Below are 12,317 nucleotides of genomic sequence, written 5' to 3' on the forward strand. Positions count from 1 at the left end.
TGATTGATTAGAAAGACATATTGTATGCAATATATAAAATATATATATATATTATTTTTTTTTCTATATATATATATAAATATATATATATATATATATATATATATATACACACATATATATATATAAATATATACACACACACCCACACACACACACACACACACACACACACACACACACACACACACACACACACACACACACACACACACACACACACAGTATATATAAATATATAAAAAATATAAATATATAAAAAATATATTTTATATATATATATATATATATATATATATATATATATATATATATATATATATATATATATATGGTGTCCCAAAAAAATATACACCTTTTAAAATGCTTCGTTTGATCCAAAAAGCAGTAATTTTGTCACTAATGCTTCATTTCTTGTTGCAGAGACCCTGAAGTTTATTTTGATACCAAGCAAGCGCCAGAAAATTGCCAAGACTGACCGTACAACAACGGACGAAAATTGTTGAACTTTGGCACCAGACGAAAAGTGTCATACAGGTGCAACGACTTTACTCGAGACATTTCGGTATCCACTTGCGCCATGCACCAAACTTTCGGACAATAAAGTACACCATCGCAAAGTTTACCAATGTGGGAACCATCTGTGACCTTCACAAGGGTCACAGTGGTCGGAAGAGGACAGGTCGTAGTGAAGAAAATGTGGAAATGGTGAGACAGGTGGTCGTTCAGAGTCCAAAAAAAATCGATTTGACGACTTTCTGCCGAGACAAACATTCATAAGAGCAACGTTCAGAGGATCCTCCGCCAAGACATTCATGCCTTTCCATACAAAATTCAAACGGAAATGGTGCTTATTGATCAACAGAAACGCAAACGACTAGACTTTGCAAATTGGTTCTCAGGAAAGTTGGAGGAAGATGCAGACTTCCTCAAAAAACTTCACATGACGGACGAATGCCATGCTCACTTGTCCGGGGAGGTGAACAAGCAAAACTTTCGGTACTGGGGAACTGAAAATCCTGGTAATGCATCAACTGAACTGGTGCCTCGATCTGTTCTCAAAGTCACCATGTGGGTGGCGGTTGGTTGGTATGGGATAATTGGTCCATACTTCTTTGAAGATGACCAGGGACGCACTTGCATGGGAAACCAGAGGAACTATCGCGAAATGATTCAGGAATTCTATCTGCCTGAGCTACGTACTCAGGCCCGTAGGAGAAACAACCTGATCCAGATGAGAACCCAGTGGTTCCAGCAGGATGTGGCACCACCCCATACATCCAGGGAAACAAGGCGTTTTCTCAACTAACATTTTGAGGGCCGCTTTATCTCCTATGAAGACGTTGAGTGGCCACCGTATTCCCCTGACCTTAGTCCTCCAGACTTCTTCTTGTGGGGGTATCTCAAGGACAGGATCTATGGAAACCCTAGGCCTCAGACTCTTGATCAGCTGAAGGAAAACATCCACCGAGAAATCCAGAACATTCCTCAGGAAACGTTTCCAAAAGTGATGGAGAACATGACAACGCGTTTGCAGGCAGTGATCGGACAACGTGGAGCCTACGTCGAACATGTGGTCTCAAAGAAAACGATGATTCTATACCAAAATTTAAATTTTGGTGGCAATTTTGACATTGGTACAATAAACTTCAACCTTTCACCTTTCTATCCAGCCATATATCTTTTTTTTAAATATATGTTATGACCATCCTCTTTGCAGATGAAAAGTTGTATATTTTTTTTGGGACACCCTGTATATATATATATATATATATATATATATATATATATATATATATATATATATATATATATATATATATATATATATATATATATTGTTGCGGATTTCGCGCCCGCCGGCGTGCGAACGGCCACGTAACTCGAATCGCGGCACGTCGCCCACCGGACGGACAATCCAGTCGTGACCCTCTCGGACTAACGCCGGGAACCAGTCACGGGTGGACCTTTCGGTCTCACCGCGATCGAGCCAATCAGCCCCCGCGTGGTATAGGGTTGCTCGCCGACCCGACCTACCTAAGTACCCACGCGGAGGGTAGACCGGGCGATCGCACCTCGCCGCAGGTCGACTTCGGACACGGGCCACGAAGCGACCCGTTCCGTACTATCAGAATAACCGAGCGGTGTTATCGTCGACCTCGACGGTTCGATTGAGTATCGGGCGTATTCAGCCCACTAGCAACGCTTTACGAGAAGCAAGATGAGGATCCAATGGAGGAAAAAACGAAGCAAAGCGGGAAACAGGTCAACAATAAAGCACATTTATTCGCGGCACACGGGAAGCACACAAATACAATTCCACCAAATGCACACAAAAAAAAGAAAACACAATTCCATTTACACAAAAAAGCAAATATAAAAGTGAAAACACAGTGCAGAGCTAATACCGACTACCGAGCACACGGCAACACTTATACAATTCTACTTCACAGACGGCGCCGACAACACATACCCAAAACCAAGGAAAAGAAATATCCTCAAGAATGAGGCGGGCCTGAGGCCGAGACCGGGTCGCGCCTACCCGTCTGGTGATGAGACGCGGAGCGGCGATGGCGCTTCTCTCCGCGGGCCTCGCGGACAGTGTCAGGCAGGGGGGTGGGAAAAGGGGCCCCCTTGGTCGCACTATCTCAGCGCGGGGGGAAACAGGAGGGGGTTGCTGATGCTCGGGGTATAGAGGATCTTTATTATCCCTGGTGTGCGTCTCCACCTCGGCCAGGTCGCGCTGCCGGCCTCCCTCGGGCGTGCAGCTCCTGGCACCGACGTGAGCACCCCCTCGTCCGACTCTCTTCAGCTTCTCCAGCTACTGCAGGCTTCGGGCTCCAGACTTCCACACTCGTCCCCTCCGTTCCGACTCCTTCTCGTTCTCGTTCTGCTGACTGACGAACACCGTCCTTTTATCCCCCCGTAGCTTCGCCTTTGACCCCCTCCCTTTGACCTTTCACCTCGCTCCCCATTGGCCCGAGAAAAAGTGGGCGTGAAGGCTTTTTGATCCACAAATTTGCATATATCGATCGTTCTGGAGGCGGGGCCAAATCGCCCCTCGCTCACCGATTGGACGGCAAAAAGTGGGCGTGTGTCGTTTTTGATCCGTTTTTGAAGCACAAAATCCGTGATTTTGTACACGCTGTTCAACGTGCGCCCTGCACGAGTCCAACACCGGTACCCACAGCGGGGCAAGAACGGTGGCGATGCTACGGTTGCGAGGTGTGACGTGAAGGTCGTGGCGGTTGTGGTGAAGCGGTGGTTGTGGTCGGTGGTTGATGTTGTGGTTGTGATTGTAATCATGGCGGTTGGTCCAAAATAAAGATAGTAAAAGAAAAACGGCTATCCTGAAGAGTCGCAGCACGTATAAATGACATGTATTCCCACTAGACAACGGGTTTGGGCCTAACTACACATGCACTTTCCGAGATACCTCACCTAAGGGACCTGAATGGTGGTTTGCGAATTTGGTAACCACAACACTACCCCCTTCCCTTTTTACAGACTCGTCCCGAGTCGTCAAATTTTCGTGTGCCATCATGTGTAGTTTTCCCCTAGTACATTTTACCTACGGATCCCTGAGTGCGACATTCATGGTATTCGTGTCCCCAAAATAAATAACCTGAGGGCTGCGTAACTATCGAAACAAACTCACTCATACGGACGACTTAAATAAAATTGCCGGCGCTAGACAGACATGCCGGGGGGCGCACTCATATTTACAGTACATCTTAACCTTAACTTACAAATTTTACACTAAACCATGGCCCAGGATCACTGAACTCTGCAAAAAGAAAACAGTTAGCAGGGAGCCAGGCGCCCGCATGCAGTCTCTGGCTCAAACAATGCAGGTGACAGGGAACGTGGCTGGCTGCTCACACGCAGTCCAAGGCCTTCCCTTTTGAACTGAACGCGGTGAACCACAACGGTGCATGGGCCGCACAACGCAGTCTCCGTGCCAGCTCAAGTGGCACACGCAATGAGCACAACGAATGGATGCATGAACGGTTTGAACTGAATGCAGTGAACCACAACGGTGCATGGGCTGCACAACGCAGTCTCCGTGCCAGCTCAAGTGGCACACGCAATGAGCACAACGAATGAATGGATGAATGGATGGACGCAAAACACGGTGCACGGGCTGCCACTGCAGGCCCGTGTTGTAACCAACAGGGCAGTTCTCGCAGCTTGCAAACTGTTGCTTTCTGATCCTGGCGCATGCATGGAAACGAACAGGGGGGCAAAGCAAAAATTTAACGGGGCTGGTGAACGTGGGCAGTGGGCATGGCATGGCAAAGGTGAGCAGGCAAACACAGCCCGCAGAAGAAGGCCGCTGCAGGCAAACATAGCGGGCAGATGAACTGGCCGGCACAGGCCTTGAAGCAAACACGGCCAGCCGATGGCACAGGCCTTGCAGCAAAACAACAGCTGCCGATGAAGTTGGCCGGCCTCCGCCTTGAAGCAAAACACGGCCAGCCGATGAAGTTGGACAGCTCTTGCCGTTCAGTGGAGGTTGGTGGAGGGAGTGCGGTGGTGCTGGCCACTTGGAGGGCGGGCTCGGACCTACCTACCTGTCTCCCTCCCAACCTATCGCCTTTGCCTGTCACTGTACATACCCACTCCCTTAATTTGTCAAACCCCAATTTAGCCCCAACTTATTTTTTTATTGCTTTTATTTTTACTTCCCCACTATAAATCGTCCCCTAACCCCCTTTATCGTCCTTGTTCGGCTAACCTATTCTGTCACCTAGCCTACTCCCAACCCCTACGTTCCCTTCCCAGAGGGGAACAAGGGAGAGCTAACGTCCTGTGTCGAGGCCCAACGAAGCCTCAGAATGGCCTCCCCAGAGTTCGGCGATCTATAACCCAAAGTGGGTCCAGCGGCCCACAACGACAGCGAGGGGATGGATGGTGCGGAGGGGTACATCTCCTAATCTACCCTAACCATTAACTCTTAAACTACCCCGGGGCTTTCAACAAGTGCCTCTCGCTTAAACTATTGGTTCTAACAACCCAGATTCCCGTCGCCTGTGTTGGTGTCCTCACAATTTCGGGCCTCGCCCCCCAATTTTCGCTCCGTGCCCTCACACGGTCTCCTGGCTGGGACACGTGGCTCCCTTTGGCAGGCACGACCCTCTGCCGATTCTCCCGCTATGGCACCCCCGGGCACTACACTGCCTCCGAGCCTACCAGCTCCCTAACACCGGGGAGTGCCCCCCATGGCACCTCCCCTGAAACGCACACGTGGCAGGCCGGCCTCCCGGGCCCCTTTCCGAGGGTCACCCGTGCCCACAACACTGCCCACGCGGCTAATGGCGCCCGGGCCCCGCACTAAGCAGGCGCACCCGTGCCCACTACTCTATCCCGGCCCCCCATGGGCCCATGGCCTACCGCGGCCGACTAGCCTGGTGCCCGGGGTACCCACTCAGCGATACTCACCTTTCGCAGCCACGCTCCCAAGCCCGTCAACAGGGCTCCTGCACCCCTCCAAATGGGTCTCGAGCCTACTTTCCCACCAACAACAAAACGACCTCCATTTTTCAATTTGACTAACCCAGCTAACTCACTTTACTCTGACCCCGGGGTCCCTTGGGCGGGAGTCACTCCTCCCCCCAATCACTCATCGCACCATGCATTCCCCATTCGCTCCACTCACACAGACCCGCTGGCCTCACTCACTCACCATGTACTCACCTCACAACTCACCAACTCTTCAACACACACACCGCTGAACTCTGCCATCCTTCTAACTACATCCCCTAACTAACTCGTGCTCCCACGTCGTCCCTTAAACTACAGCACGTTCCTTTTAACACTACGTAGCTAAGCTACGTCCCCACTACACATTCACTGCCTGTCACTGTCTCAAATGTCATTTTATTTCCCAACCTAAATCTGGCTACAATCCCTCTAACTAATCCATTCCACGGACTCCATGAGGACTTACCCCTGCCCCAGTCGGTCCTAACTAAGCTAACCCTTCCCCCTAACTAGTTTTCATCCTGTGCCCAGGTAAGGGGTCTTCCACCCCTTGCCCACGAATCCTGTGCACCCGAAAGTGAGGCTTGTTTTTTTTTTTTTTCCATGCGCAGCACCTGCGCGGCAACTCAGAGGCTCGCGCACTTTGCACCTGCCCGTGACGTCATGCAGCTGCACGTGTTCCTCGTCCCTCCTTGGACGGGACCATCCGGCAGAGATACCCTCCTGCCGGATTCCAACCCCACGTGCAGCCATGACGTCACCGTGCGCATAAAAAAACAAGCCCCCGTCTCGAGGGTTCCCCACGCGAACACGTGTGCTTTGCCCGTTGGAGCTCAACACACACGATCGCGTGGAGAACCCGTCCGGTCCAAATCCATTTACCTGCCTAAACTTTGTCCGTCCGCGGGATCGGCAAATCCACCGCTGGCGTTTCCGGACCGGGACTTCACTCTCGCAAGCGAGCACGTGGTGGTCTCGTGCGTTGCACAGCACGGAACCGCGTGCTCACTGCTGGGTGAACCCGGCACGGTCCTCGAAACAGCTACAGCCGCTACCCGGCTTTCGTTCCTTACATGTCTCCGTCGTCGCCTCCATTCAACCCACGCACACCTGCGTGTTACGACGCACACAGTCCACTCCATCACATTCACACCGGGAGACGCGGCTGCGTGCTCCCGCATGCTGCCCGACATCTCCCTCTCATACCGCTCTCTCACACACACGGTCTCCCTGGCACACAGCGACCTTGCACACGGCCGTTCACTCACGCGTGCGGGGGCACTCACCCGCGGTGCCTCACTCGCACCTCCGTGCCTCATCCACACACGCGGGGGCACTCACCCGCGGTACCTCATCCACACACCGTGCCTCACTCATACACGCGGGGGCACTAACCGCGGTGCCTCACTCGCACTCCGTGCCTCATCCACACACGGTGTGCTGGGAAGCACGTACTCCGGCAACATCGCCACCACACCACTCACACGTGGTGCCTCATTCATACTGGCCGTTTCATCCACACACACGGCCTCTCTCACACACGGTGCCTCATCCACACACGGCGTGCTGGGAAGCACGTACTCTGGCACCACCATCGCCACCACACCACTCACACAGGGGTCGCTTCCACACACGGGGACGCACTCACACCTTGCACCACACACACAGGGACAACCATACTGGGGATTCGTGTCCCCACAAGGGTCTCCGGGGCCTCTATACCCCCAAGCTCTCCGTGCACCCGTCCACAGCACCCGTCCCCTCAACCTCGCAAAACACGACCGAACTCACCTGGTCGTGACTCGCCTCAAGGGGCATACTCCCTCCCCTCGTTCCTGGAGGAGGCCATCCAGGTGCTCGCACTGGGTCTCTACCCAGTCCGCCAGCTCACCCCATTGTTCTCCACTACCTCTGTGTGTGTGTGCGCGTCACTTACCCCGTCTTCCTCGTGTAGTCTTTCCTCTATTTTTTCTATCTCCCGTGTCTCTGCCAACTCTGTCACCTCTTCACCCTTTACCTCCCTTGTCTCAACTATTATTATTTCCTTTGTCACGGCCTTCATGCCCGCCTGCCGGCATCGGCCCATGTTCTGCGTCTCACCCCGCAGCTTTTTCGTTCTTTCCTTCATTTGCTGTGTACTCGCATCGATCTTTTCGTTCATGCTTTTTATTTCGTTTTTTATTTCATTTGTCATTGCCGCATTCATTTGTGCCAGCATGGTGAATAGCTGGGCCATGTCGGATGCACTCAAGTGAGCCGTTTCGGCAGGGGTTGGGGAAGGGTCTTGGTGGAGAGGGGGGGGAGGTGTCATACACCGCGGCCGCTGCCGCACCCACCTCGGGCCCTGGGTTCAGTTGGGCGAGTCCGTGTTCCTGCACAATCAACATTTCCTGCTCGGGATTCCATCCTGGACCATGGATCCTACACATTCTACATCCATTTCTAATACCCCCGGCTCCCCGCCGCCTTGGAGACGCCATCTTGCTTCTCGTGAAGGGTTAATTTGCTCGCTCGTAATTTGGAGGGAATCGGGGTCGCTTCTCTCACCCCTGGACCGATTCCCGTGAATTTAGCCGGAGACAGGACAGCCCGTTTCCTGTTCTCCGATACCAGTGCCGCGAGGAGGGCGATGAATTTGTATCCCACTTCTGACACCAGTGTTGCGGATTTCCGCGCCGCCGGCGTGCGAACGGCCCACGTAACTCGAATCGCGGCACGTCGCCCACCGGACGGACAATCCAGTCGTGACCCTCTCGGACTAACGCCGGGAACCAGTCACGGGTGGACCTTCGGTCTCACCGCGATCGAAGCCAATCAGCCCCCGCGTGATAGGGTTGCTCGCCCGGGTCGACCTACCTAAGTACCCACGCGGAGGGTAGACCGGGCGATCGCACCTCGCCGCAGGTCGACTTCAGACACGGGCCACTTGCCGACCCGTTCCGTACTATCAGAATAACCGAGCGGTGTTATCGTCGACCTCGACGGTTCGATTAATTATCGGGCGTATTCAGCCCACTACCAACCCTTTACGTGAGGCAAGATGAGGATTCAATGGAGCAAAAAGACGAAGCGAAGCGGGAGAACAGGTCAACAATAAAGCACATTTATTCGCGGCACACGGGAAGCACACAAATACAATTCCACCAAATGCACACAAAAAAAAGAAAACACAATTCCATTTACACAAAAAGCAAATATAAAAGTGAAAACACAGTGCAGAGCTAATACCGACTACCGAGCACACGGCAACACTTATACAATTCTACTTCACAGACGGCGCCGACAACACATACCCAAAACCAAGGAAAAGAAATATCCTCAAGAATGAGGCGGGCCTGAGGCCGAGACCGGGTCGCGCCTACCCGTCTGGTGATGAGACGCGGAGCGGCGATGGCGCTTCTCTCCGCGGGCCTCGCGGACAGTGTCAGGCAGGGGGGTGGGAAAAGGGGCCCCCTTGGTCGCACTATCTCAGCGTGGGGGGAAACAGGAGGGGGTTGCTGATGCTCGGGGTATAGAGGATCTTTATTATCCCTGGTGTGCGTCTCCACCTCGGCCAGGTCGCGCTGCCGGCCTCCCTCGGGCGTGCAGCTCCTGGCACCGACGCGAGCACCCCCTCGTCCGACTCTCTTCAGCTTCTCCAGCTACTGCAGGCTTCGGGCTCCAGACTTCCACACTCGTCCCCTCCGTTCCGACTCCTTCTCGTTCTCGTTCTCGTTCTCGTTCTCGTTCTCGTTCTGCTGACTGACGAACACCGTCCTTTTATCCCCCCCGTAGCTTCGCCTTTGACCCCCTCCCTTTGACCTTTCACCTCGCTCCCCATTGGCCCGAGAAAAAGTGGGCGTGAAGGCTTTTTGATCCACAAATTTGCATATATCGATTGTTCTGGAGGCGGGGCCAAATCGCCTCTCGCTCACCGATTGGACGGCAAAAAGTGGGCGTGTGTCGTTTTTGATCCGTTTTTGAAGCACAAAATCCGTGATTTTGTACACGCTGTTCAACGTGCGCCCTGCACGAGTCCAACACCGGTACCCACAGCGGGGCAAGAACGGTGGCGATGCTACGGTTGCGAGGTGTGACGTGAAGGTCGTGGCGGTTGTGGTGAAGCGGTGGTTGTGGTCGGTGGTTGATGTTGTGGTTGTGATGGTAATCATGGCGGTTGGTCCAAAATAAAGATAGTAAAAGAAAAACGGCTATCCTGAAGAGTCGCAGCACGTATAAATGACATGTATTCCCACTAGACAACGGGTTTGGGCCTAACTACACATGCACTTACCGAGATACCTCACCTAAGGGACCTGAATGGTGGTTTGCGAATTTGGTAACCACAACAATATATATATATATATATATATATATATATATATATATATATATATATATATATATATATATATATATATCTATATATACACAGTATATACAAAAGATATAAATAGAAATATATAAAAAATATAAATATAAATAGATATATATATATCAGCTTCCAGTGTGGTATTGCTGGATTTTGAGCAATTAGATCTCAAGGTGAGGCTGCGGCCCCTTCACCGACATTTACAAAGCATTGCTCCCTTGTTACATTGGACCCCGGGGCAGTTATAAACAAAGTACTCCAAGCTGTGGTGCACAGTTGCTCCTGAACCATGTGGACGTATAAACGTGAGATGTGATATACTGTGAGACAATGCAATTGTGCATGGTCGATTCAAATGTAACGCTTGTGTTTGTCGTTATGGATCATATTATCTTTACCCAAGCGGTAATGCAATCCGTGACGCCATTACTTGCTACAAACATTATCGCACCATTTGTATCTATTGTTCGATACCCTGAGGGCCATAGGTGGGGGGCTTCCCACACTTTTTGTTGTCCGACCACCTCCACACGTATTGTACGTCTTCGTCGACATGGTTCGGTCCCGTTAACTTTAGCACCTTTCATTACGATGGATGAGACCCACATATCTTTGACATTTTGACCAAATTATTAATTTGTCTTCTCCATATTCTCATAAGAAAGCTTTGTTGAAAATGTGATCACAAAATCTCAAATGGTAAAAAAAAGTTACAGCCCAGACGGACACACACAAACAGAAGTGATTGCAAAACCCAGGCTTTTGCTGTGTGGGAGACAGGCTAACAAACTAGAACGGCACTCAGTAGAGAACTTACCTCCACCAGGCTGAACAGTTCACGTTTTGTGTCCCACTGATAGGCCGGATCTGGATTCAGACCTTCATCAAAATCTAATCAGCTTGTTCTTGTCACCTACCCAACTCATCCACCAATTTTGTCATAATCTGTCCACAACTTTTTGAGATATCATGATTTGTATAGTTTTTGGCCCAATCTTTCAATGGGAAAGAATCACTGAAAAAATTCTCATATCAGGATTCGGATCTTCATCAAAATCGAACCGATTCATCCTTGTCATACACCCAAGCTATCCACCAATTTTTGTCCGAATCTGTCCACAACCTTTTGAGATATCCTGCTCACAGACAAACAGGGGTGAAACATATCCTCTGTCCACCTTTGGTGGTGGAGGTAACAATGATCAGTTTTGGATTTATACCCTTTATAATCCCCTATAACAGAACAGAGGTAAAACCATGTCGGCATCAGATTTATTATCTAGTATTCTAAAGTCATGGGTTTGATGCCTGAAAAATTGGATCCACACTCGAAAACTTCCACGAGCAAGGCATTGAGTCATAAAGTATTAGCGGTTTCAATGAGGGCACGAGTACGACGTTAAAACCGGCTGCCCCCATCTTTCTCACAGGGTATGAAAGAATGCAGACTCGATGGTGTAATGGTTAGTTTCCACACTGAATCTGGGAGGTCAGCGCTTCGAACCCCGGACGAGTCATACCAAAAACTTTCAAAATAGGAAGTGCTGCTTCCTTGCTTGATGCTCAGCATTTAAAAAGAACAACAATATGTTGGCAACCATTGCACAGGTTTGATGGGCTGCCGATAATGGCCCCCTGCATTGAAGTTCCTTGAAAGGGAACTCATGTTATCATAACATTCCAGGGTATCTTTCTGGCAGTTTGTAGGCCACTGTGTGCCAGTACCCTGGGCCATAATCAAAATTCACACCTCTTTGTCTGCAGTGTTATACAGTACATTCCACATAATCACGGCATTTTATAGGCAACACATGACAGGTCTACAAAAGCTCACCCACCATGGTATACAAGTGCACATTCAACTAAATAACGACGAAACAAGGAGAAAAAGACAGAAAATGTTATCGCCCCCATGGTTTTAGTAATTTTGCTGTACAGAGTTTAAAGAGGCAGCCCATATTTACAAGATTTATGTGTGTGTGCAACTGACTCGAGTGGTCATGTGACGTGGAAGAACATTTGAGACATTAGTGACATGTGACATTTGCCAAGTATGAACAAAATCAGACTATGCATGTTCAAGAAATGGCTGAGGAAACGTTTAAGTAACAAAATGGTTTCCAGTCGATATAAGTACAATATATATATATATATATATATATATATATATATATATATATATATATATATATATATATATATATATATATATATATATATATTGTTGTGGTTGAGGAAATTCGCAAACCACCATTCAGGTCCCGTAGGTGAGATATCTCTGTAAGTACATGTGTAGTTAGCCCCAAACCCGTTGTTTGGAAGGAATAAATGTGATTCATTCGGGCTGCGACCCTTTAAGATAGCCGTTTTTCTGTTCTATCTTTATTTTGAACCAACCACGTCTCAACCGCCATCACACAACAACCAGCAACCGCAACGCCGCTTCACAACAACAACAACAGCCACGACCTTTACCTTCACA

The 12,317-nt window shown here is 49.9% G+C and overlaps 1 protein-coding gene across 2 annotated transcripts in view; it reads left to right on the forward strand.

Annotated features, from left to right (window-relative positions):
• Positions 1-12,317, forward strand: part of LOC147034371 (aryl hydrocarbon receptor repressor-like) — a 47,818-nt gene that overhangs the window by 12,669 nt on the left and 22,832 nt on the right. The window lies entirely within an intron of this gene.

This window comes from Eptatretus burgeri, chromosome 1 (genome assembly GCF_056783735.1).
Source record: "Eptatretus burgeri isolate ZD-2024b chromosome 1, Ebu_testis_v1, whole genome shotgun sequence".
Lineage (NCBI taxonomy): Eukaryota > Metazoa > Chordata > Myxini > Myxiniformes > Myxinidae > Eptatretus > Eptatretus burgeri.